Source organism: Mirounga angustirostris, unplaced genomic scaffold, assembly GCF_029215605.1.
Source record: "Mirounga angustirostris isolate CCGP_5_RB_7025 unplaced genomic scaffold, mMirAng1.0.hap1 SCAF_3, whole genome shotgun sequence".
NCBI lineage: Eukaryota > Metazoa > Chordata > Mammalia > Carnivora > Phocidae > Mirounga > Mirounga angustirostris.
Genome location: NW_026991711.1, coordinates 95,766,345 through 95,789,816, shown reverse-complemented (window position 1 = coordinate 95,789,816; position 23,472 = coordinate 95,766,345). Strand labels below are relative to the sequence as shown.

Sequence of the window (23,472 nt, the reverse complement as noted above, 5' to 3'; positions counted from 1 at the left end):
AAGTCCCATAATTAGCTCCTCTCCTATTCCCAAAGTCCCACAATTAGCTCCCCCCAACTTCCCATAATTAGCCCCGCCCTCCTTCCAACGCCGGGACGCCACAAAGGTGCCCTCGGGCTCCAGGCACTGATGGTCTTGCTGCAAGGGTCCAGGAGCCACAGGGCCCGGAGGAAGTACTTCAAGTTCAGGGGCACCCGTGAGGAGACTGGAAGGGCAGCTTCGGCCCGTGGGACACAGTGGGTCTCTGGGAATAGGCGCCACGACGCTCCCCGACCCAGGGGGCTCCATTGCTCTGTCTGCCGGGTGGGTAAAGCTGCTTCTTGCAAGAAAAACTAGCCCCTGCACCTGGCCTGCCGGGCTACTTGACAATAAACACTGCTGTTATGGAGGGCATCCTTTGCACTTGACACTGGGTTAAGTGCCATCCACCAAGCATCCCTTTGAATCCCCCGCAGTACCCCTCAGAGGCCATCCTCACCCCCGTGTCCCAGGTGCAGGCTGAGCAAGGTGAAGCACTCAGCCCAAGTTCACACAGCCAGCGAGGGGCAGCGTCCCCATCCTTGGTGATTCAGGACAGCAGAGCGGTCCCCTAATGTCTCCTGTTTTCCTCCTTAACGAGAGAGAGAGGTTCCGTGTGGGTTGCTGTAGTGCCTGGGACCTGTCAGCATCTGCCTCCGCGGCTTTCAATAGAATGGATGGTTCACCCGTTAGATAAAGGATTGTATTTGATCTTATTTTCTTGGATTCTCAGTATCAATCCTGCCTAGCACCTTCTTTGCATTCGTGACAGCCTCGAGATGTGAGCATAAAGCTCTTTGGTCTCAGACGCTGTTTTCTGCTTGTGTTTTCCCCAAGTTTGCCTCAGCCTGGGGATTTAAGAGGATGAAGCCATTTTCTCCTCAACTCCATTGGATTGTATTTAGGCAAAATGAAAATATGCAAATCCTCTCCCTTCAGGCTTGCTCTCATTTAAAACTCAGACTCCCAAGTCTGGAGCTGAAGCAAGAGGTTGGGAAGAAATAATCCCTCCCTCACACCCGCCAGGCCATGAGCGCCTAAGTCCTGTCCGGTCCAAACTTTCCACCAGCCGTCGTGGAGGCCCCGATGGGTTTGCCAATGGTTTCCTGAAATCTCCTAGGACTTCTGTCCCATAAATACACCAGACACAGCTTCCTTTTCGGGTGCCTCCCTCTTGGTAAGGGTTAGTTTGGGGCCCATAACCTAGAAATTGTTTCCTCTTAAATAAATCATTGTGTCTTGGCTTTTGACCCTGCACCCATTCATCAAAACCGGTTCCTTTCCTCAGCTTCTTCAGTGAAGTTCCCACCCAAACCAGTTCCCCTGTGAGTGGAATTCCCAGTTTACGGGTTACTTTGATGTTAGTCTTGAGTGTTCTCTTCCCCACTAGTGATGTGCGGTAGACTGGGTGAGGGTTACGTGGGGGAGCCCTTCCAGCCTCAAATGAAGGGTGGATTTTTGTTTTTGTTTTTTTTTTTTTCCGGGGAATTCTGACACACTGGGTGTTTGATAAGGCTACTCTCTACAATTTCTACCCTGATATACCAAGCTGGCTTAGGCTCCATCCTCACGGCGTGCCCCTGAATCCCATGTTCGATCTATTTTTTAAACCCTTATCCCAAGGGAAGCAAGTACTCAATTTTCTCTCTTATTTTCCAAATGCAGTCAGGTCATTAGATTTGACTTAATGAAGAATAGTTGGTGGGAACAAGCCAGGCTCTGAAACACCAAGGAAAGAGTTGAGGGCTCTGAGGGGGTGAGGGGGAAAGAGGTGGCAGAGAATCGAATATATGCAAGTAAGCACTTTTCCCATTTCACATTAAACAGTTTGATGCCATTTTTTAAAAGAAGGAAAGAAATATTTTAGATATTCTAAGCAGAATGCTTAAACCACAAATTCTGTAAAAAATGAACAGCATAAACTATTAGCGCTGTATGCGTCATGAACACCTTCGGCGAGACAATCAGACACGAACACCAGCAGCACCTCCGAGCCATCCGTCTGCACAGCGCTCGACTTCTGCAATTTCCTAAGATTAATGCCTCCGCTGTTTTAAGATGATGAAAGTACAGCTGAGACGAATCTCCGTATTTTTCACCAGTGATTTAATAAAGGCCAGCTCAGAATAAATATGGAAAGGCTACTCCGAAAGCTTTTTTAGCTTTGTGCTGAAATGTGTTGGAACTTTCTTCCACAAATTGATTGTATCCCAAGTTCTGATTTGTCCAAGCACGGAAGGAAGACGTTTACTAAGTCGTGGACTCGAAACATCCCACGTGACACGCTGAGGTTTAACAGGGAGTTTAGAGAGAGGTGCTTCCTTGGGCAAAGCCAGGGGCCGGGGATGGTGAAGTTAACCCTACTTTTTTCTGGCCCGAAATGGGTACCAAGAGAGATGGAGGACAGAAGGAATCTGAGTTCTGGATTTTGCTGTCCCCCAGCTCAGGCTTCTCAAAAAAGTGCTTATGCCCATATGATGTCACACTTTGGGTTTATTTTTGTGCCTCAGGATGTCTTAAACACATGCAATCGATAAGTAGCGAGACAGGCAGATGGATATACACATGGACAGTCAGAGGGGCAGATAGATAAACACACTTCAAGATATTATAGGTAACTACTTCCTAAAGTAGTCAAAATCCTAAGGGACAAGGCTGACTATAATTTTAGAGGATCTATTTAAATCTTATATTCATGAGTAAGAAAAGTTTTTTTTTTTTTCATTTTTGATGAGCGGGAGAGGAGGGCAAGCAAGAGAACAAATGAGGAGGAACGGAATTATTAATTATTAATATTTCTTTGGGCCCCTGTTCTCAGCAACTGGCTCCTTAGTATGTCAGCTAACCCCTTCCAGAGTTCCTGATTAGCCTGTGCACGCGCGCGTGTGGGTGCGTGTGATTGTCATTGGTCTGCAGCCCACTTTCCGGCATGTCAGGGAAAACCGGGGTCCGTTTGCAGGATTTGGCAGGGGCCGGCAGGGTTGGCTCCTCTGAGGTTGGGGAAGCGCCCCCCCCCACCCCCCCCCGCCGCCCCGCCTTCCAACGCTGCAGCAGGGCGGCTGTGTTTGCCCGGGCCTACCCCCCCTGCTCTGGGCCCTGCTGACTTTAATTACTCCCTCCTTGGCCAAATTCACAGGTGGCTTCCCTGGGAGGAGGCGGTTACCTCTCCCCAAACCCCCGGCTGCTCATTTCCTCAGTGGATTAGCAGGGCCACGATGAAACAGAAGCTTGTGGCTTCTCCATTCTTTACACAACCTGGTGTTAGAGGTTGACCTTTCACCCCTGGAGATTCGGAGGATTAAGGCCGCTTTTAAGTCCCGCTCTGGTAACTAATCCACCACTTTCACTGGATGTTATGTAAGCACTTCCTGACTTACCCTTTAAATCCTGTAAACATAATAAAACAGAGTTTAACCTTTACCTTTGGATTTCCCCACTATCTTTTGCGCTGTCGAATCAACTGGACGGATCCAGGAACAGAAAGCTAATAAGTGATAGCCTGATTTTTTTTTTTTTTTTTTGCCCTGGGACATGTAACAAAACATTACAATCTTTAATATATTCAGGTCAAATAGTTGTGGGGGAGCACCAAAAGCTTCAGGCTGGGCAAATAATGTTTCTCTCCCCTTTAACTGCATATATTTTCCCACAAAACAATGAAGCAGATGGTATTGGGTGTTTCCTCCCCTCCCCCTTTTCAACAAATTAGAACCAATAAGGTCCAAATGATAGCTGGAAAAATGGGCTTTTGAGACGGTTTGCAGTAATACAGATTTTCACCGCTCCTGTCTCAAGTCCGCAGCCTCCTGAGAGTGTCCCGAGGGGCCCGCTTTTGCAGACTTCCCGCTTTTAAGCATGAATATTATTAGCTAGCCCCGATTTCTAGGCCCAAAGAGCAAATCCAAAATTGTTTTGGACAAACATAAAATGCATTCATCCTTCTCATTTTCTGTTCGCCCTTCGACTGGTCAGATGCCTTTCCCGAATGTTGTTTCTTAGGGACTGAGTTACAGAATTGAAGGGACTGTGTCTAAAGAGGTCCCATTTGGTAGCAGATTGTCACCAGGCTCCCGGTTAGTGAGGCCCAAGCCTTCGACACATCATTATTGTCACCGTGAAGTCGATGTCAACCACTAGAGCTCCTGAGCTGGCCACCTTCATAACGTTCCTTACTGGTGAAAGAGAAGATTCTGGATTAGACTAATTCTTGTTGTTGTTGTTGTTCCTGTTTTTGCCACTAAGAGAATCTAGCAGACTTATCTGGGCAGCAGCTGGGGGTGAGAGGAAAGTGGTCAGACACTAGACTGCCAGCCAAGCAATGGGACGGCTTGGGACCAGCCAGCCTGTGTCCCCATGCATGTCACCAACCGTAATTGGCCCTCAATTTCCCCATCTTCATATGGTGATAACGTCCCTGACTCCTTCCTCTGGATCGCCAAAGGAAAAATTGCATGCAGTGCTTTCATATTGAGCGAATACATGGTTGAATGTTCACAGAAAGATTATGATTGGCTGGATGACAGACTATAAAGAAAGGAACTCCCTGTATCATTAGAAACTCTAGTAATTGAATTAAATACAGAGAAGACAGCTCTTTCAGCTGTCCAATGGGCTATACAAATTTATCTCCTCTTTAGGCCACGTGGTCCTCAGATAAATCCAGGGGGTCTGAAATCCTCCATGCGTCCCCAGCCCCACATTGCTACCTTGCTGGGCCCTGCACTAGGTAGGGATGCAGCTGATTAATTTAATCCACGCCACAGCTCTGTGTTGTAGGTGTTAATAGCGTTTGCACCCCGGGGACACTTAAATTCAGAGAGGTTAGTATGCAGCTGAGATGCACACCCAGATCTGCCTGAGCCCTGCCTCAGCACACAGATGAGCCCGTGTAGACATGGCACGTTGCGCCTTTGTACCTCTTTCTCATTTCAACTTCTCCAGTCCTTCCGGCTTCCCAAGCAAGCCTCAGAGTTGCTTTCATTTGAGAGTTGAGATAATGAGGAGCCGTAAACGTAAAATGTGATTTATTGTAGTGTATGGATATTTCGAAATATTCCCTAGAGAAAATGTGAAGTGCCCCAGGGTGGGGTGAGAAGTAGGAATCAAAGGGTTTGTTGGCCCAAGCAAGTGAGGAATCGCTGGATTTGGGGATGGTGGCAGGGGGGACTTCCCTGGGATTTCCTTAGCTTCTCCACTCTTCTGGGCCCCTGGAGACACCCTGCAGGAGGGGAACTTGGCCTTCTCTGCCTGTGAGGGACAGTCCTTCCCCAGGTCCTCCAGGATGGAGGTCATGCGAGCTGAAGGCTGAGTCACAGTCCGGCAGCCTGCTTCTCCTCCACGCCCCTTACCACAGACCTTCCCATGGCTGGAGAATTAATGGGCATCTGAACACTTAAGAAATGCTTCTGGACAAGGAACATGTGTAATTTGTGTCTTGTGGTAAATGCTTTTTCAATGAGCCTCTGCAGAAGTGTAATGTCCTGTTTGTGACAAACGTGTCCTTTCTTGCAGGTAGATGTGTCACCGCTCGGCTCTCATGCGAAGCCCTCACACATAAGGACAGACGCTAGGATGTGCTCATGGGTCTACGCACATGCCACGCATTATAGCTGAGGGAGGAAGGCCCAGCAGCACCTTCCTTGGCATTCGCTACCTGTCCCTGAGGTGATGAGGAGCTGGAGAGAAGGCGACATGTGTGCCAGAGTGAAGATGCTCCAAAGCAGGCTGGATCCACATCTAGCTCTGCTTGGGGACATCAGGCTTCCCAGCGGTCAGGTTCCCCCAGTGTGCCCACTCCTTCACACACTCAGCCCCTTTGCCTTCTCTCCCCCAACAAAGTTCACCAAGTCCAGTTCTTCCTGGGTCCTGCCAGGTGGAAAGGGGAGAATCCAGGGGAGTCTCTTCATCTGTGAAACGAGAAGATCAATACCTGACCCACCTAGTTCTCAAAATTTTTTTGAAGGTCACAGGTGATGATGGGAGTGATAGAATTTTTAAACTGCAATCCAAATAGAAAATTCTGATCGAATGTAAGTTCCATGAAGATGGGAAATATACGTGTGGTGATTTATCTTCACAAACTGGAAGTGAGAGCTCAGGGTAAGAGAGGAGGCAGAAAAGGCACTGAAAATAAAAAGTCACGCATGCTAAAAATATCTAATATAAGGTCAATGGATAAAGAGAGAAACTTCCCGACAAGTTCTTACAGCCCATAAGTATTCAATTTTTAATCTTTAAACAACTTGAAATTCTTCCTCTTTTTTGTTTTTTTGCATTTAATTGAACCGTACATCAACAAATATTTATTGAGGGCTCACTATGTACTGGACACGGGGGTTAGAAAAGTTAAGAAGTGGTAAGGTAGTCCTCCCTTATGGAGCTTAGATCCCTGAGCAAGATGAGCCATAGGGACCAACGTCTCTCGTATGGCAGGTCCAGCCCAGCCCCTTCTCCCGGAGGTGCTGGGACCGTGGAGCATCAGTGGTGCTCTTGGACTTGGGAGCCGGCTTCTATGAAGACATACATCTCTGACACGCAAGCCGTCCTCTGCATCTCAAGAAGCTGTTGCCGTGGGAAGTAGAAGACGAAGGGAATAACAGAGGTATGCCTGTTGTCTCCCTGTCTGCTCATTTAGCTGAAAAGCAGGAAGCTGCCATGATTCTAATTCACTTTCTTTTCTGGTTCCTGAACCCACATGGTTGATTTTATATCATTAGAATCCACATGTGAGGTGCCTCCACATCTTTATTGTGTACTGTTAGTGCTGAAAAGCGGCAAGGCCGTGTGGACACAAAGGCTCTGGGGTCAGAAAGACCTGGTGCATTTCTCGCCCCTGCCTTCTAGAGTGGATAAGTTACCTTATACTTCTTTAGGCCTTTATTTGCTCAGCCATGAAGTCGATGAAATGACATCCACGTGGTAGGGCTCTCATGCAGGTTTGACCTATGGAAAGCCCTTTACCTTGTTTCATATAGAGGCTTAGTGAACAGGAACATTTGTTATTGTGGCAACTCGAAATTCTTAGTGATAGCTCAGAGTTACCAAGAAAAGCTTAAATAATATTTTGGATCTGCTTCCAAAAGACAAAGATGTAGATTTCTAGCCAAAGGGAACTGTAATGACATGTATGTCGAAGGATAGCTGGTCCATTGAGGTGACAAAGAACATGGACCTTGGAGTCAGGCAAAGCCAGGTCCAAATCCAGGCCCTTCATTCCAGCTGTGAGTCACCAGACATGTGACCAAACATGGAGAAGTCTTAATTCCTTCGCCTATTAAAAAAAGTGGGGTTGATTGTAAAGATCAGATTAAAAGACATCATGTTAATAAGATGCTTGGCACATAATAGGAATGTAGTCATGCTCACTGTTATTTTTCGCTGGAAAATTCAATCGTATTGAGCATCCCAATCTCAGCATCACCCATGGTATATTAATAATCAGAATGATAGCAATAATTAATAATCATATCATTTATCACCTAGGGGATGATCAGCAAAGAGACTTAACCCCCCCCCCAAAAAAACTCTCAGTGTTAAGAGGACATTTTTTTCCTAAAAATTTTTAAAATTGCTAGCAACAGATGCATTTGCTAGATTTCATGCCATAAATAACCATAACCACTTAGAATTGTAGTTACATGTCTTCCTTGTAGCTCACACTTATCAATCAGTAGGGGTTGCTTAGGCCAAACGGTTCCCAAATACAGTGGCAATGAAGAAAAGAATCAGAGTAGATGTATTTTATGGTGTAAGACCCTTTTCAAATTGAAGTGTGAAAACAATCAATACAACCAGGTGCCTAACTATCCCGAGTCCACATAGAGCAATTACTGAAATAACAGAAAAAAATCAAAAAGAGCCTTCCTACCAAGGTAATTCTGGAAAGGCAGAGTAGCACCTTGTAAACCTTCTGTTTCCATAGCTCCCCAACAAACAAGGGCTTTGGACTCATGTGAAAACTGCATGATCTACAGCCAAAACACTCAGTGTGAAGGTGACATTTCTAGAAGGAAAAGTAACTTAGTTGGGGTATTGAGTTTCTAGATAATTCTTTCTGTGCTAAACACGTTTAATATTTTGTGGGTAAAAAATGACCCTCTTTTAACATCCATCTTGCCTTCTAGATATCAAGTAAGTAGGATTAGTGTTTAAGTTTTCTTTTTTTTTTTTTTTTTTTTTGAATGAGGTGAGGATTCCTTGATTCAGTGTGTAAAACAGATGAACAGAAGTTACTCTAGTTGGTGCTGGAGTTCCTTCTCTTCACTGCCCTCCCCCTTCACCTGAGGGACCCCATGGAAACTCAGAGGAACCCTAGCACTCAAGAGAAACTATCAGAAATTACTTCCTCTTCTCATCCAGCTCTAATCATCTAGTTATTTTAGTCTTACACTAAAAAAAAAATCCTCCCCAGTCAGAAATTTCCCATGTTTGGAGGACACATTTAGAGGATCGGGACTGCTAGAGAAATTTTTGAAGTTTCTAATAAGGGGAAGCCAGCTCCCAAAGTGCTAGAGACAGGGACATGAATGACATTTCTGATGACAGAGAGCACATCATAAGCAAATGGCCCTTGGGAGATCCAGAGGGATGAGGGCTGGTCCATAGTAGGGGCTACGAGCCATGTCCATCTGTAGTGTTCGCTCTTCAGACTCATATAATGCCCAAGGGGAAGAGACCTCAACTTGTTAGTCCTGGAATATTCAGTGAGTAATAGAAGAGTCAGTTTGGGGATGCTTGAGAAGGTGGCAGGTCCATCCCATGGTGAGCAGACAGTTCTGTCCCATTATCTTAAGACTTCCAGGGAGGAGCTTCTATGACACCCCTTGCTTACTATTACGGGATTTTATCACCTCCACGACTGAGAAGCCCCATTTTGTCAGCTAACATAAACCTTTCATGGAGGAATCAGTGCCCATTTTTGTCTAAGAGACAGTTAGGAATTGCTGATGACTATTCTCAGCACCTTTGAGCTTTCTCAAGTCCCATATCTTCGGTTTATTTTTTCCGTGGTGTGGAAATTGCAAGTGACTTCAAGCTACAGACATTGTGAATTAATTTCCTATGCCTGCCCCTGGGGTCCTGGGAGGAAATGGGTGCACCTGCCCCAAATCAAATGAATAATTCATATCGCATCTGGGTCTAAAAGGTGATAGGCAGCATAGAAATGGAGAAACAGCTGCAAACAAGATTAGGGATGCCCCCCCTTCCCTCCCAAAAAACGCTAAGGCAGAAAGGTAAACTTCAGGTGATTGCACTGGTACTTATTCTCCTGAGCTTTGTGAGCTCGGGGTTTCTGGCATGCGTATTCCTCTGAAAGCGCTGGCTGGGGAGTTCAGAGGACAAGGAAGGCAAAAGAAGACAAGGCTCAGGGACTGGCTATGTTCTGCATATTAGGGGGAGATCACCCAGCACTGGGGCCTGTCGAGTGTGCCTCTGGGTACTCAAACATCTGTGGACAAGTGTGTCTCCCTCCAGCTGGGAAGACGGCATTGTTAAGGAGAGGCAGGTATTTCACTGTGGCCATATGTGGGAGAGGACCCCAATCTGCTGTTGTGTCACTATGGGAGATCGTTTTTGCAAAGGCGCCCTAATATACACTCCATCCCATGTATTTTCTTTAATGTGACACTGACACTGATCTTTGAGAAGTGGGGTCTATGTTTTCGTCCTTGAACCTGGATGGACATTTGTAATTGCTTCAGTCAATCAAATAGGATAAATGTGGTGCTGTGTGGCCTTCGAGGAAGGTCACAAAGGCGTGGCTCCCACGTGGCCCTTTCTCTCTCTGGATGCTTCCTCATGGGATCCAACCACCATGTTGTAAGGCAGCCCTGGCCACATGGAGAGGCCACACAAAAGTGCTCCAACTAAACAACCCCAGCAGACAGCCCAGATCAACCTCCAGACACGTGAGTGAGCGGGCCTGCAGATGAATCCAGCCCCCGAACTTCAAGTCTTCAGCTGAAGCCACAGACATTGTAGAGCAGAGACAAACCATTTCCACTATGCCTGGCCCACAGAGACGGTGAGAGATAGTGATTATTGTTGTTTGAAGGCACTACGATTTGGAACTCAGCCCCCTTGGGCAAATTATTTGCCTCTTTTTGGCTGCAATGTCTGTATTCTCTAAAGAGTCTGCTCTCAACGATTCTGAGGTAAAACAAACAAGATAACAGATATACAGGGCCTTCTGTCTAGTATGTGGTGTGTAAAAGGGAGCTAATGTAACGTGGGGGGCTGAGACAGCCAGGACACCCCCTTTGGGCATCTTTGCATATCTCCTGGGGCCAGTTACGCTTATGGTGGCACCAAGCACACAACACCTGCTGTCATCCTGGACACCCTTGTTTGTCCACCATTTGCCCTGCTCAGGCCTCCACCCCCGAGTTAGATGGGGAGCTCCTTGTGGGCTCAGCCTCAACACTCCAGGCACATAGAAGGCACGTAGCAAATACCAGTAATCCTGTTCGTTTTTTAAACTCAAGGCTGTTGCCGATCCCACAGAGGTAATGTGTGTTGGGGGAGCAGGTGGGGTTAGAGAAGGAAGAGGTGGAGTTCCCTTCCTCCTTTCTGTGCTGATGATTGATTCTCTCTAATCTTTCCAGACTCACCTGTAGGTCCCATCTCTTTGAAAGCTCCTGGAACCTCCCTCTCAGTTCCTGTATGCTTCTAGGGGAACCCATGTTTCCTTCTATCATACCACCAGATTGTCTCTATTATCTACCACTCCCCAGTAGACCATAAGCAAGATAAAGTGTTCTATAGCCATATCACCAATTATCTGTCTGTGGCACAGAGCAGGTGCTCAAAAAATACGGACAGATGAATAACACATGAATGAATGAACAAATGAATTTAGGACACCAGACTGGGTTCACTTGCCACTTGCTGGCACAGTGACCTTGGGTAAGTCTACTTATTTGGGGGGGGGGGGGTTGCTGTTCTCATTTTCATATGTGCAAAGTGTTTACTTTGCACATACCAAGGGCCAAATGAGATCGTATATGTGAAAGCGCTTGCAAAATGGCACAGTGTTGTTCAAATAGGCAAATCATCATTTGTTTACTCTGTATAGAAGAGAGCAAAGGTTGGCGAGAAGGGGATGGGCAATGGAGGTGGGTCGGCAAGGGACAGAAGAGCATCACCATCACTGACAAAAGCAGTAACAAAAATCACCGTATAGCAGCTCGCACTGAGCACGGATTATATTCCAGGCACTCTCTGAATGCACGGACCTTTCATCTCCTCGATGACACAAGCAGCTTGGTACTACTGTTTGCACCTTCCACTTTGCAGCTGAGGAAACTGAGGCACACACGGGTTGAGGCACACACTTTCCAATGCTGCAGAACTGGTAAGGCATGGAGCTGGCATTTGAACTTGGGCCTTTTGGCCTTAGAGTCTGCACTTCTGACCACACAGCATTAAGCTGTCTCTTCAAACTCACCTACACAGGAAGGAGGAAATCCCATCCCACCTACCGGGAGGCCCAGATGCCTCCAGACCCTGTAGACTGGGGTAAAACATACCAGTAAGGAGATGTCTTGAGGGGGCTTTATGACAAGCTGGAAAGGACTTATCTAAGATATCTTCTTCCCTGGGTAACTGCTGGCTGGAATGCTGCCATTAGAACTTTGACTTTTGTGGCCTGCCCTTCGGAGGACCCGCTGAGTCTCGATGTTCCCAGGGTGAGAGCTCACAGCTGTTTAGTAAGAATTAGTTCTCAGACTTTCCAGCTTCCTCCCTTTACGCCACCCCCACCTCTCAAGTAACTGGCTTCATTCCCTCATCATCTCTCACACAGGCCCTTTCTTGTCCCTGTGTTTTTGTCAATCCATTCACTTTGTCAGGGATGCACCTCCCCCCAATGTTTGCCGTTTTAAATCTCACCCTACCTAAGATTTAGCTCAAGAAGTAACTTCTCTAAGAAGTTTTCTCATATTTCACCAGAGGGACCTCATTCCTCTCATATAAGGTTTGTTAGAAGAACTACACTTTTTAGCAAATAGTAAATTACCCACTGAAGTGAAAGACTTGTCTTCTCAGGAGAGATCCTTCTTCCATGTGGCTCTTCCCTCATCAAATCCAAACACCCTTTCTTAGAATAAATAAGCTTACAGGCTGATTTCCAGAGCATGTATAACCCCTCTGATAACCTTTTCAAAATTAGTTGACTCCATCCGCCAGGTAACTTTACCCTCACTTCTTTTAATCCCACTTTAACCTAGGATGGCGTCTGAAGTTATTTTGGCCCTTGATTTAGACAACTGCTCTCTTATAAAGACTTGCCTCTCTTAGCTTCTCAAAACACATCTGAATAGGGACATAATAGTTATTAAATGTAGCCCCTCAACAGAGAAATGTTGAAAATAAAGTGCAGGTTGGACCACTGTGGAAACTGTTATATGACATACTTGGTCTAAAATACAGCTGAACTAACAAGAGGCTATAGAAAGATAACACTTTGGCAACAAAGAGAAAATTTCTGCTATCTCTGGATTGGAGGGCATTTTGTGGAAATGGCGATAAGTCAGTCTAGAAAGTATCACAGTCAACAGTTGCTCATCAGCACAGTGGAGGAAGGAAGAAAATCCAAGAATAATTCTCTGGTGCTCTGAGCTACACCTCATGATCTGGTGGCCACAACCCATCAGTCAACAGACATTTATTTAGCCCCTGTGGTGTGTTCAGCACCAGGTTGAACACTGAGAACCAGTTTGACATCCCAGTCCGCTCAGATAACAGTTGTGGGAGGCTGTGTGCCATCCAGGCCACAGGGAGGGAGACCCAGGGAGGGTGTGGAGCAGTGGAAAAAAACAGGCTGGAATTACAAGGGAGCCACATGTAATCCATAAACAGGAAAATCCTCTCCTGCAGAACCGAGAGTTGACTGCCTAGGTGCAGACCAGGCCAAGCCAGTCAAGACCTGCCTTTCGCTGTGGGGAGGGTGGGACATGAGCAAGCGCAGCTCAAGCCCTCAGTTCTGTCCTCATCTCTGCTCAAGGGCAGCACCGCATCCTCCCATCCAGGCGCGGAAAGCAGGGCTGGAGGGGCAGCCGTAGGTTCTCCTTCATTCCTTGTCTGGCTGGACAGATAATGGGGAGATGCTGAAGGAATTGTTCCCAGGGTTTGTGATGACACTGTCCACATTGGACCGTCCCCAGTGGAGGTGGAGAGTGGCTGGCCAAGGGTCCCGGGAGCGTGCTTTGTGGTGCGTCCCAGGCTCCATAAGTTTCCCACAAAGCTGCCTGTTAATGCGCCTCTGCTTGGGGAAAGTGCCCTGGAGCTCAGGCTCATGCCCGGTGGTGCCTAAGCAGCTGGCCTTCCCTCTCTGCCTGAATTGGTGATTTCAACTCTGACGACCCATTAGAATATCCTGGGGAGATTTAAAAATAGACCCATGCCTGGGCCCACTGGAGATCAAATGAACCTGACCCCCTGGGGGTATGGCCTGGACATGAGAATGTTTGGAAGCTCTCTGGGCAATGTTAATATGCAGCCAGGGTTGAGGACTGATTATTAAGGGCACTCTTTGGGCTAATTAATCTCTTATGGTCTGTCTTTGAAAATTACCCCCCACCCCACCCCCCCGAATCCCTATTCAAAATCCCTCTGGAGGCGGGCCCACTTGTCCGGAGCCCAGGGTCACAGCCCCCCCTGCTGCCGGGTGGGAGCACTGCCACACACAGATTCCACCCCCGCAAGGATCTGGGTGTTTCTGGGTTGCCTGGAGACCCCTCCCCAGGCCAGGAGCTAACATCAGTGGGCTTCCTGCCCTGTCGCTGTGCTGCTTCATCGACATTCCCACCAGTCCTCCTCAGTCCTGTGAAGAGTCACCCCACTGAACACACGAGAAAACTGAGGCCCAGAGAGAGAAGGAGCTCGGGAATTGCTTTCTTCTATGTTTCTCCTCAGAGCCCCAAGCCTGGGTGTCCCGAGTGTTTCCTCAGCTGGAACATTTCCTGCCTCCCAGGTCTCCTCAGAGATCTTGCTCATCCCAATTCAGAGAGCCCCACCCCTACTGGCAGCCCTCCCCATGGCCTGCTCCATCCCCCCACACCTAGACAGCCACTTGGCATCTTTGATCCTCCATGCCTGCTGGCTGAGAAGCTGCTGACCCATGGCGTCGCCTGGGGTCTGTAGGATGTAGCAAGCACCTGAGGCCCAGCCTTCCCTTGGTCCAGGGAGAACAAACACCCCACAGGAGGAGCCACTTCCTTGGGCAGTTAAAATCCAAACTTGACAGGACATGAAACCATGGCTGCTCAAAAGCCCAGAAGGTGTTCTGATGCACTCCCCATCACGCTCACACAGGCAGCAACCCTGTATGAGGGCTCTGAGTGTTCCCATTTAAGCTGTGGAGTGAAATCCTGCACTCATGGGAATCATTCACTCACTTTACTGACCATGCAAATCAAGGGAGGAACGGTCCAGAATTCGAAACTACCACTTTCTTGCTCTGTGGCCCTGATATGTAACAAATGGAGCCTTTGTGTCCTGATCTGTAAAATGGGATCATAATGGCCTTTTCCTCACTAAACTTCTGTGAGGTCTTAAAAGTGAGGTAATAAAAGTGCATTTTGTGCAGCGCCTGGCATGCAGTAGGCACATAATAAATGTTGCTTGTTGTCTTCACCTTGCTCTTCTTGCCTGTAGCCCTTCCCCCCTTCCCTTTTGTCCCCCACCCTCACCCCACCAATAACGTAGCTGTTACTTAAAACCAAACTCAAAAGCTTTGCCTCCTCTCAGAATGTTGTGGAGTTAGTTGGGCCTCTGAACGGTTTCGGCACCATGAGCCCACATGTTCCTGCCTAGGTCAACGTAGACTTCACAGCCCCTGCCTGGATCCTACCACCGACTGTCTCTCCACAGACTCTCGGCCACCATCTCTTCCACACTCCAGCCTGCGGCTGGGCCAGTCTTGCAATGCTGATCTTGTGACTATGCAGCTGAAAACACTTTTGTGGTGCCTTGATGCCTCTGGGGGTGAAGCCCAAGCTGCCGGCCCACCATGCTTGTTGTCTCCACGGGGCTTGGTCCTTGCTGGCCTAGCCGGAGCCCTCCATCCCCACCACAGCCGATAAGCTTCTCAGCTTTTAGGAACAGCTGTCCCTCTTCTTAGAAGGGCACCTACCTGACGCCCACCACCACCCCACTGTGGACCTACACAACACAGCAGCGTATTTACTGAGTGAGTCAGCTCCACAGATCTCTTCTGGGAAGCCTTTCCTCACATACCACACCCCGAGCAAACAGACCACATCCTGCGTTTGTATCTTTCAATAGACTTTGATCCCTGCCACTGCATCTGAACAATTAGTTCTGTTACTTACTTCTTACACATCTGCCGCCATCTTGACAAGGGAGACATCTGAATGAAAATTAGCAACAGCAACAACAAAACAGCTCACCTTTATTGTTTGCCAGTGCCAGGCACCATTCAAGGCACTTCAATACCTATTATTAACTCACTTAATCTTCATGACACAGTGAAGAAGTTTCTCTTATTAACCCATTTTACAGATGTCAAAACCAAGGCACAAAGACATTAATAACAATTCCAAGATCAAGCAATTAGTAGGTAGTTTATGCTCAGAGTTTAACACAGTGCTGGTGTATAGTAGGTGCTAGGTAAGTTCTGTGGGGCTGAAATATATCGTTTGTGGTTGAAGCATGCCAAATTCAGTTGCGTTAGAGGCCGGCCTCTCCCGCCCTGGTTAAGGCTCTTCACCTTCTGGTCATTAGCTTGTATTCCAGGCTGAGGCCACATGGTGTGGGACTCAAGCGGGTGCCCGGCTAGCACGCATTCCCCCTCCAGCTTCTCAGTTGGTTGTTCTGTGAATTCATAACACACAAATATTTTATGACTGCATTTATTCTTCATAACAATATGAATGAGCAACTGAATAAAAGCTGAATCCCTTGTGAAGCCAGAGGAAGAGTGATTAAATTATAATCATCCTGGATTAATTAATCTATAATATTTGCTCTTTATATGAAAGAAGAAAATCAGCCTTCAACATAAAGGTTATGTACTCCTGAGGTCTGTGTCTTAATAAAGGAAAGGCTTGGGGAAAAAACTTGACAAGCCCCCAAGATACGACATGTTGTAAATGTAGACAGAAGGTTATTACTGATATAAAATATATTCAGTGTAATTATCAGCCACAACAAATAATCAGAGCAATGATAATGAATAATTAACATTTTTATATTCCTATAGTAATGTGTCTAATAGATAAGTGCACAACATTGAATTAATTTATTGTGCTATAGTGCTTTTAGTAATGAAAATTGCCTAATCAAAACATCTCTTCCACGGTATTGCCAGATATTGGCAGAAATCACCGATAAGGTTTGTTTCTTTGTCTTCAGATCTCATTGTAGTAGAGATGCTATGAAATATTTAGAAAAACCTAAGTTGAGAAATTGCAGGAAGAATAAACTCAAGGCAAGCTATAGATCTCAGTTAAGGGGGAAATAAATTTAAAGACATCACTTTCCATCCTTGGCGTTAAGGGTTAATAAGGGTGTAGGAAGCAGTCATGTCTGCCTGAGAAAAAAAAGGCTATACACAGGAGAAGGGGTCTTGTGAGTCAGATTCACAAAGGTCTTCCGTGGGTGTCCCTTTATTCTCCTCTTCCTGGGGTCTTCTTTTCTATAAAGCAGGAAAGGGAAAGATGACCTTCATCAGCAATTTCACCCTGGAGTTCAAAGTCCCGTCATTTTGTCCGCATGTTGGACTGTAATGATCTGTTTCTTACACCCACCTTCTTCATCAAGCATGGCAAGGGCCATCTTCTGTTCATCTTTTTATCTTCAGGGCCTCACCCAATGCCTGGATCCTCAGTGAAATCATTGAGGAATAAATGAATTGTAAGCCTATCTATGTCTACTGCCGGTGGGAGATATAAATGTTAATGGATCTAACATGGTCATAATCTCATCCCTTTAGAATCTATTACCTAAAGCAAGCCTGGTGGCCGAAGATATTGAGGAGCAGTAATATGTGAACAATGACTGATTCCACTTCTATTAAGGATGCCTATGAAGCATAAGTCAACAAATACAGGAGCCCCCTCTTCTGAATGTGGAGGGAAGTGCTACCTAGCAGGGCATAACATCAGTTAAGACTTATGGGGAGAGACCAAATGGCATCTTAGACCTCTTCTTCCTGTTGTTCTTACCAATGGTTCTCTATAGCAGCCTCTTTTCGAGCTCTAAGGTGCATACCAATCACCTGCAGATCTTGTTAAAATGCAGATCCCAATCCTGTAGATCCCAAGTGCAGCCTGAGATTCTGCATTGCGCTCATAGGCTCCCAGGTGATAGTTCTTCTGCTGGTCTGCAGATCCCACTTTGCATTGCAAAGATCTGTAGGGACCTCTCTGTCTCTGTTTCACTCTCTGTTTAGGTACTTTTAGATATGTTTATGTTTGCAAGATACATACATAAGGGACAATCTGCTGGTCTCAACTTGCCAGGATATGGTTGTCTTTCTAAAAAAGCTACAAAGGAATCGACTTTGTTCAGCCAGTATCTGAAGAGTCCAACTGTGTGTACAGGACCTAAAGAGAAACAAACAGCTTCGTAAGTGTTAAGCGTATATGCTAAGTGCACATCTGTGGTGTGACTGTGTCTCATTTTCAAATGTAGTGGAGTTGCACGGTATGTGGTCTGTGACAACCAGAACATGCCTGCCGATGTAGTTTATGCATCCTCCTCACGTTAGTATCTCTGCATTATTTTCACGCCAACCACCAGAATTTTGTCCGAAGAGTGGAGGAGATAAAAAGAAAGAAAGCAAAAGAAATAACCAAATCTATCATAACAACTACTTTACTCAGGGCCTAGTTCTGTGACAAGCCTTTTACCTGCCACTGAGGCAACTGAGGGAACTTAGGAATCTGACCAAAGTCATAGGTCTTAGATGTTGCAAAGTTGAGAATTAACTTCATAGTTTGGACAACTGCAGAGACTGTCCAGGCCCCGTGACTTTGTCACAATGGTCTACAATGGTCTAAGGGACTATAAGACCAGAAAGTATACAACAGACATGCGGCCTATAAGGGTTTACACTTTGATAAATGACATAAAGCATACTCATGACAAGAGAAATCACCATGGCTCTGTGGATTCACCCCAATGAGGGGAGGGCCCAACATCAAACAGCCTGGCAGAGAAAGAGGAATCATTGCAAACCAGGATTGCCACTGAAGGCTTCAGGAAGATGGTTAGGACCAAATTCAGCTCTAGGGACTGAAGTGATAGTTGGATATCAATAATATCATGGATAGGGCTTCAGGGAGCAGTGAATGGAGCAATCTGGCCAGACCAGAGAATTCTGTGTGCCTTAGGAATGTGGTTCCCCAATCTGGCTCTGCATCAGACTCCCCAGCAGAATGAAATCAAAACACTCCCAGCCTCCCTTTCCCCTAGACTGATGGCATCAGCCTCTCCCCAATAAATCCTTGCCAATATGATTCCCAAGAAGTTGCCTACATGGGTAGACAATTGGCTTCTGGGAGTGCTCTACCAGCCCAGGAGTCTGTGGGGGTAGGACATGTGTCCTTCTTCTCAGTGTTCTCAGCCTTAGTGAAGTGGCTGGTGTGGAGTAGGGGCTCAGCACGACAGGAGAAATGGACCAGAGTGACCCCAGGAAAGAGCGAGAGATGAGGAGGCTCTGCTTCGAGAATCTTCAGAGAACGGTTTAACCCTGGGACTCTTTGCTAGTGGAAGAGGAAACTTGGAAATGTCTTTCCACAGAATAAGCCCATCTCAAGTGTGTGCGAGTTGTGGGCCCTTTGACCAGGAACAAAAGTAGGCTGCACCAATCCTGGCTGGACCGGAGACCTCTGTCCTGCCATGCCTGGGACTGAACCTGGGCCTTGAGATGAACTTGGTGAAGCAGGCAGAGCTGGACTTAATGAAGAACACATACTTTTCTCTGCTTTTATGCCGAAGGCAGCCCTGACCCCCTCTCACCTCCATGAGGACTCCTAATGCAATCTCTTTAATTCTCGTTTTCAGATTTCTTGAGGGGTCCAAAGAAATTTGAAAAGAGGAATCTCCATGTTTAGCCACTATTGATTTATTTTGGTTCTGGTTGGCCGATTTTTATATAAAAACAAAGAACAAAGTAATTCTCCAGGGCTGGCCTAAGCTGATTACATTAGAACCTGTTCTACCCCATAGAACTGGAGAGGGCCTGATTTCTATCTGAACAGCGAGTCTAAGACCAAGAATGATGCAGACACACCAATAGAGGAAAAAGAAAACTTAAAGCAAATACCTGGATGTTTGGGAAGTAAAATTCTGCTACAGAAGGAGTGAGGCAAGCAAATGACTTTCACTGCTGAGTCAAAATCTCGAATCAGTTGGTCGACCTATACCGGTTGAATGTATTACTCATCGATCCTCTAGATATTCCCAGTGTAGACATACAGCTTCAAAGATCCGTCAGTTAAGAACTGGCTATAAGTGACTGCAATCTGCAAAACAATGGCTTAGATGATTGAAGCACAAATGAGTTACCTGGAAGGAGGTCAGGCAGGGATGTTATAATGGCTTCACAAAGCCATCAGGGACCCAAACTTCTCCTATTTTCTGCTGTCATCCTTCCCCTCTGCTTGTTGCCTCATAAAGATAAGACGGCTGCTCTACCTTCACTATTGCTTCCAAGATCCAGGCAGAAGTAGAGAAGATAAGAGGCAGAGGGACATGTGCCAGCTGAGTGTGCTCTCTTTTTAAGGAGATTGCCCCAGAAGTTCCACCCAAAACTTCAGCTAATATCTCATTGACCTGAACTGTTCCTAGCACCTCATTTGCCATAAGCAATATATCAACCATGTTCGTCAATCTGAAAGTTTCCAGTATGGCCATTCCCATTGATCTTCACTTATAGCCCTACTGCCAGGCAACCACTGATCCCTGCACTTTCTGAAGGGATCAGACCATCATTCAGTTTTGAGAAAGGCCAAGACAGACTTCAAAAGTGGAGGACAGTGACTCTAGAAACCACAGTAAAATGCATATATGGTTCTGGGGATTATGGGTCTTTGCTGCTGGCGGAACATAGGTGGGTGAAGCTATGGGATCTGATGTGATAAGACAGAAGAATGGAGAAAGGAGCAAAAGAGATGAGGAAGTGAGAGGTAGGAGAAGGAGAGAAAAGAAAGAGCGAGTACTCATCAGACGGATGAGAGAGACCGGTCCAACAAAGCTTCACTGAGGAGATGCAACAGGTGAGATTCTAAAAACTATGAGCACAGTTTCCAGGGACAATGGAGAAAAAGGGCTTCCCGGCAGACAGAAGCACAAGTGCAAGTGCATGCGAGCTTGAGAGAGTATGAACTGCAATTAGTTCTAGCAGGAGGGACCATAAAAAAGATAGCCAAGTGAGGGTCACACGTGACATTGTAAGCCCTGTATGCTGGGGAGAGTCATTAAAAGATTTCAAGGATGGGGAATCATAGGATCACATTTGCGTTCTAGAATGGAAAGCCTGGCTGAAATCTGTAGGTAAGATTGAAGAACAGCAAAATTAAGGAGTTAGAAACTGGTACAATGAATGATCCAGGTGAGAAGTCACATGGGTTGATATGGAGATAGAGTGGGAAGAGGGAGGAACGGACTCTAGTGAAGACAGTAAGGAGGTAGAATAGGCAGGTTATGTAGATTAAACAAGGTCACATAGCAAAGAAGAGGCAGAGTGGAAGTTTAAACCTGGCCATGTGACCTTGAGCAAGTTACATAATCTTGGGCTTTAATCTCTTCATTTGCAAAATAAGGTTAATAATAGTACCTGTTGTTGAGATAGTTCTCCATGGAGCTCGAGTTTCTGCACATCTTGTTGAGCAATGCACTGACTGCCCTTTGTTTTGGACTATCTTTTCAAGGATGTTTCTATAGCCTTGGAAGATAGAGATCAAGTCTCCCTCTAGAGTGAAGGGTAGGCATGTTTACTGCCCATTATAAAAGATTCAGGTCCCCTAAGCTCAGGGTCTACCTCCTGCAACTCAACCCACTGTGGGTTCAGGTGTCATCCAGCCCTCTTTGTACCACTCTGTGGGAATTGTCACAAAAATACTGATATTCTGGCTAGTTCTATTGCTGTGAGTAACATTGTTCTTTGTCTTTAAGCCAGAAATCTTACCAGCATCCAACAAATGCTGGCAGGCTAACTTGTTAGCTTGAAAGCAGGATTAAGTCTTACTCAGACCCTTCATGGTTCCTACCACCTGTGTCACATGATTATTGTGATTAATTGGGTTTATACTTGTAGAGCCTTTGATCAGTGGCTTATGGTAAGCCCTCAGTAAGAGTCTCATGACTGAGGTGGCAAGCATAGTGTCTTTCTTTTCTTTCTTTTTTTCTTTTTTTAAGATTGTATGTATTTGAGAGAGAGAGAGAGCACAGCAGGGGGAGAGCAGAGGGAGAGGGAGAAGCAGGCTCCCCACCGAGCAGGGAGCCTGATGCGGGGCTCGATCCCAGGACCCTGGGGTCATGACCTGAGCTGAAGGCAGATGCTTAGCCAACTGAGCCACCCAGGCGCCCCTGCAGAGTGTCTTTAGAGTATGCCTCCTGAAGCCTGAATCCCTGGCTTCAAAGCTGGCTCTGCCACTTATGGGGCATAAGAATTTGGGACTGTTACTTCACCTCTGTGTCTCAGTTTCTTCTTCTTTCAAATATATATAATAATAATAATGATAACTACATCACAGAGTTGTTATGAGGTTTTATTGAGATAATGCACATACAATGCTTAGACAGTATCCAGTATATAGTGAGCTTTTAATAAAGTATAGCCATTATTACTATGTTATTATTTTTGCAGGAGACAAACCATTATCTATAGAAATAGAATCATTAATTGACCATATTTCAAGAAGTTGTTAACCAGCATTGAAACTTTGTGGATATCAGTTTAATTACAACCTGAGGATGATGGTGATGATGATGGTGATGATGATGATTACTAACAAATACTGGGCATTTTTATATGCTGGGCACTATGCTACTACCTTTATATGCTTTATCTCAATCTGCAAAGCCATCCTATGTGATATTATTATTTTGATTGTTATTTTACTAATGAGAAAACTTAAGCCACTTGCCTAAGGAATTGGTTGGAGTACTGACTCACACCAAGAATATCTGTTTGGGAATCCTATCAAGAAATAAAACATTGTCCCAAACTACAACTGACCCCATGGCAGCAATGTGGTGGCTTGCATTCCAATTTCATCTAAAGAAACTCATAGTAGACCTCTGGGCTAGTCATACCTGGACCACTTACTTTAACTTTAACATCACTGACTTCCTTGACACCTCAGCAACGACTGTCCAGGAGCCGAGATGACCTAGGAACTTGTACCCCTTCTCCATTCCTCCAGGAGGCAATGAGGCAGCAACCCACTGTGCCAGTTAGGGTACTTTCAGCTGCACCCAATGAAAAATTCTAAATCGAGTGGCTTAAACAATGATAAACATTTATTATCCCATAAGATTAGTTAATTCAGCAGCACGATAATCACGCATGGACCTAAGTTCTTTGCATCTGTCTGTTCTATCACCATCACACTTTTTGGTCCCAGTACATATCATTTCCCCATGACACATTCATCTGAATTATCTCTCTTGTTCATGCTCAAACCAATCAGTGGCAAGGAATGTGATGTTCTAAAGACTATTTTAGACCAATCAGCATTCACACCCAGAGGGTGGAGTCTACCTCCCCTGAACCACATGGCTACATAGATAAACATGCATACTGGAATCTAATGGGACACCATTTGGAAGGATTGGTTCTTGGTTAAGTAGCCAATAATGTTTTCTATAGCTAACTGGAAAAAAAAAATGTGCTAGTTCATTAAATTTCTCTAGCCCAAATAGAGTGCTTGTCTCTCTGCCCAACATTTGATTGGCATAGCTAGCACTTTTCCAGATAAAGTGAGCATATAAATAAGGAAGAGAGAGAAATGTACCTTCTGTGCTATCTCCCAAGCTACCATCCAGAGTTCTGTCTGGGGAATCCCCTTTAATTAGTGGGCCCTTCCAGACATGTCCTAATCATTTTGACTCCTAGTGAGAATGGATTAGGCTCAAGGTAAGAGCACTGATACCTGTACACTCCCAGTGAAACTGAGGCTCAGATACATATTGTGTAACTTGCACAAGGATAAAAAGTGGTAACCTGAGATTCAAACCTACCTATTGGATTGTGTACCCAACCTCTTTTACTACTTGGGGATGGGGGGAGGGGGGAAAAGAGGTGGAAAAGACTTAACATTTTGTTTCCCATCATTGGCTTAATGAGCATATATAAAACCCCTAGAGCATAGGAGGCACACAGAAAAAGAGAGAAAACCTCAGAAGGCTCAGTGAGAGACACAAAGATGCAGGGCAGGCAAAGCTAGGATGGGAGCTGGACTGGACTGGGACTCATAAGAGAAG

The 23,472-nt window shown here is 45.9% G+C and overlaps 1 long non-coding RNA gene across 1 annotated transcript in view; it reads left to right on the top strand.

The window, feature by feature from the left end:
• LOC123838559 (uncharacterized) overlaps nt 1-11,383 on the top strand; it is a 33,722-nt gene extending 22,339 nt beyond the window's left edge. Inside the window, exons 2-3 of the long non-coding RNA XR_010409824.1 lie at nt 5,530-6,619; nt 11,232-11,383. This is a non-coding gene — a long non-coding RNA (uncharacterized LOC123838559). The remainder of the gene's footprint in view (nt 1-5,529; nt 6,620-11,231) is intronic.
• Nucleotides 11,384-23,472: the final 12,089 nt, after the last annotated feature.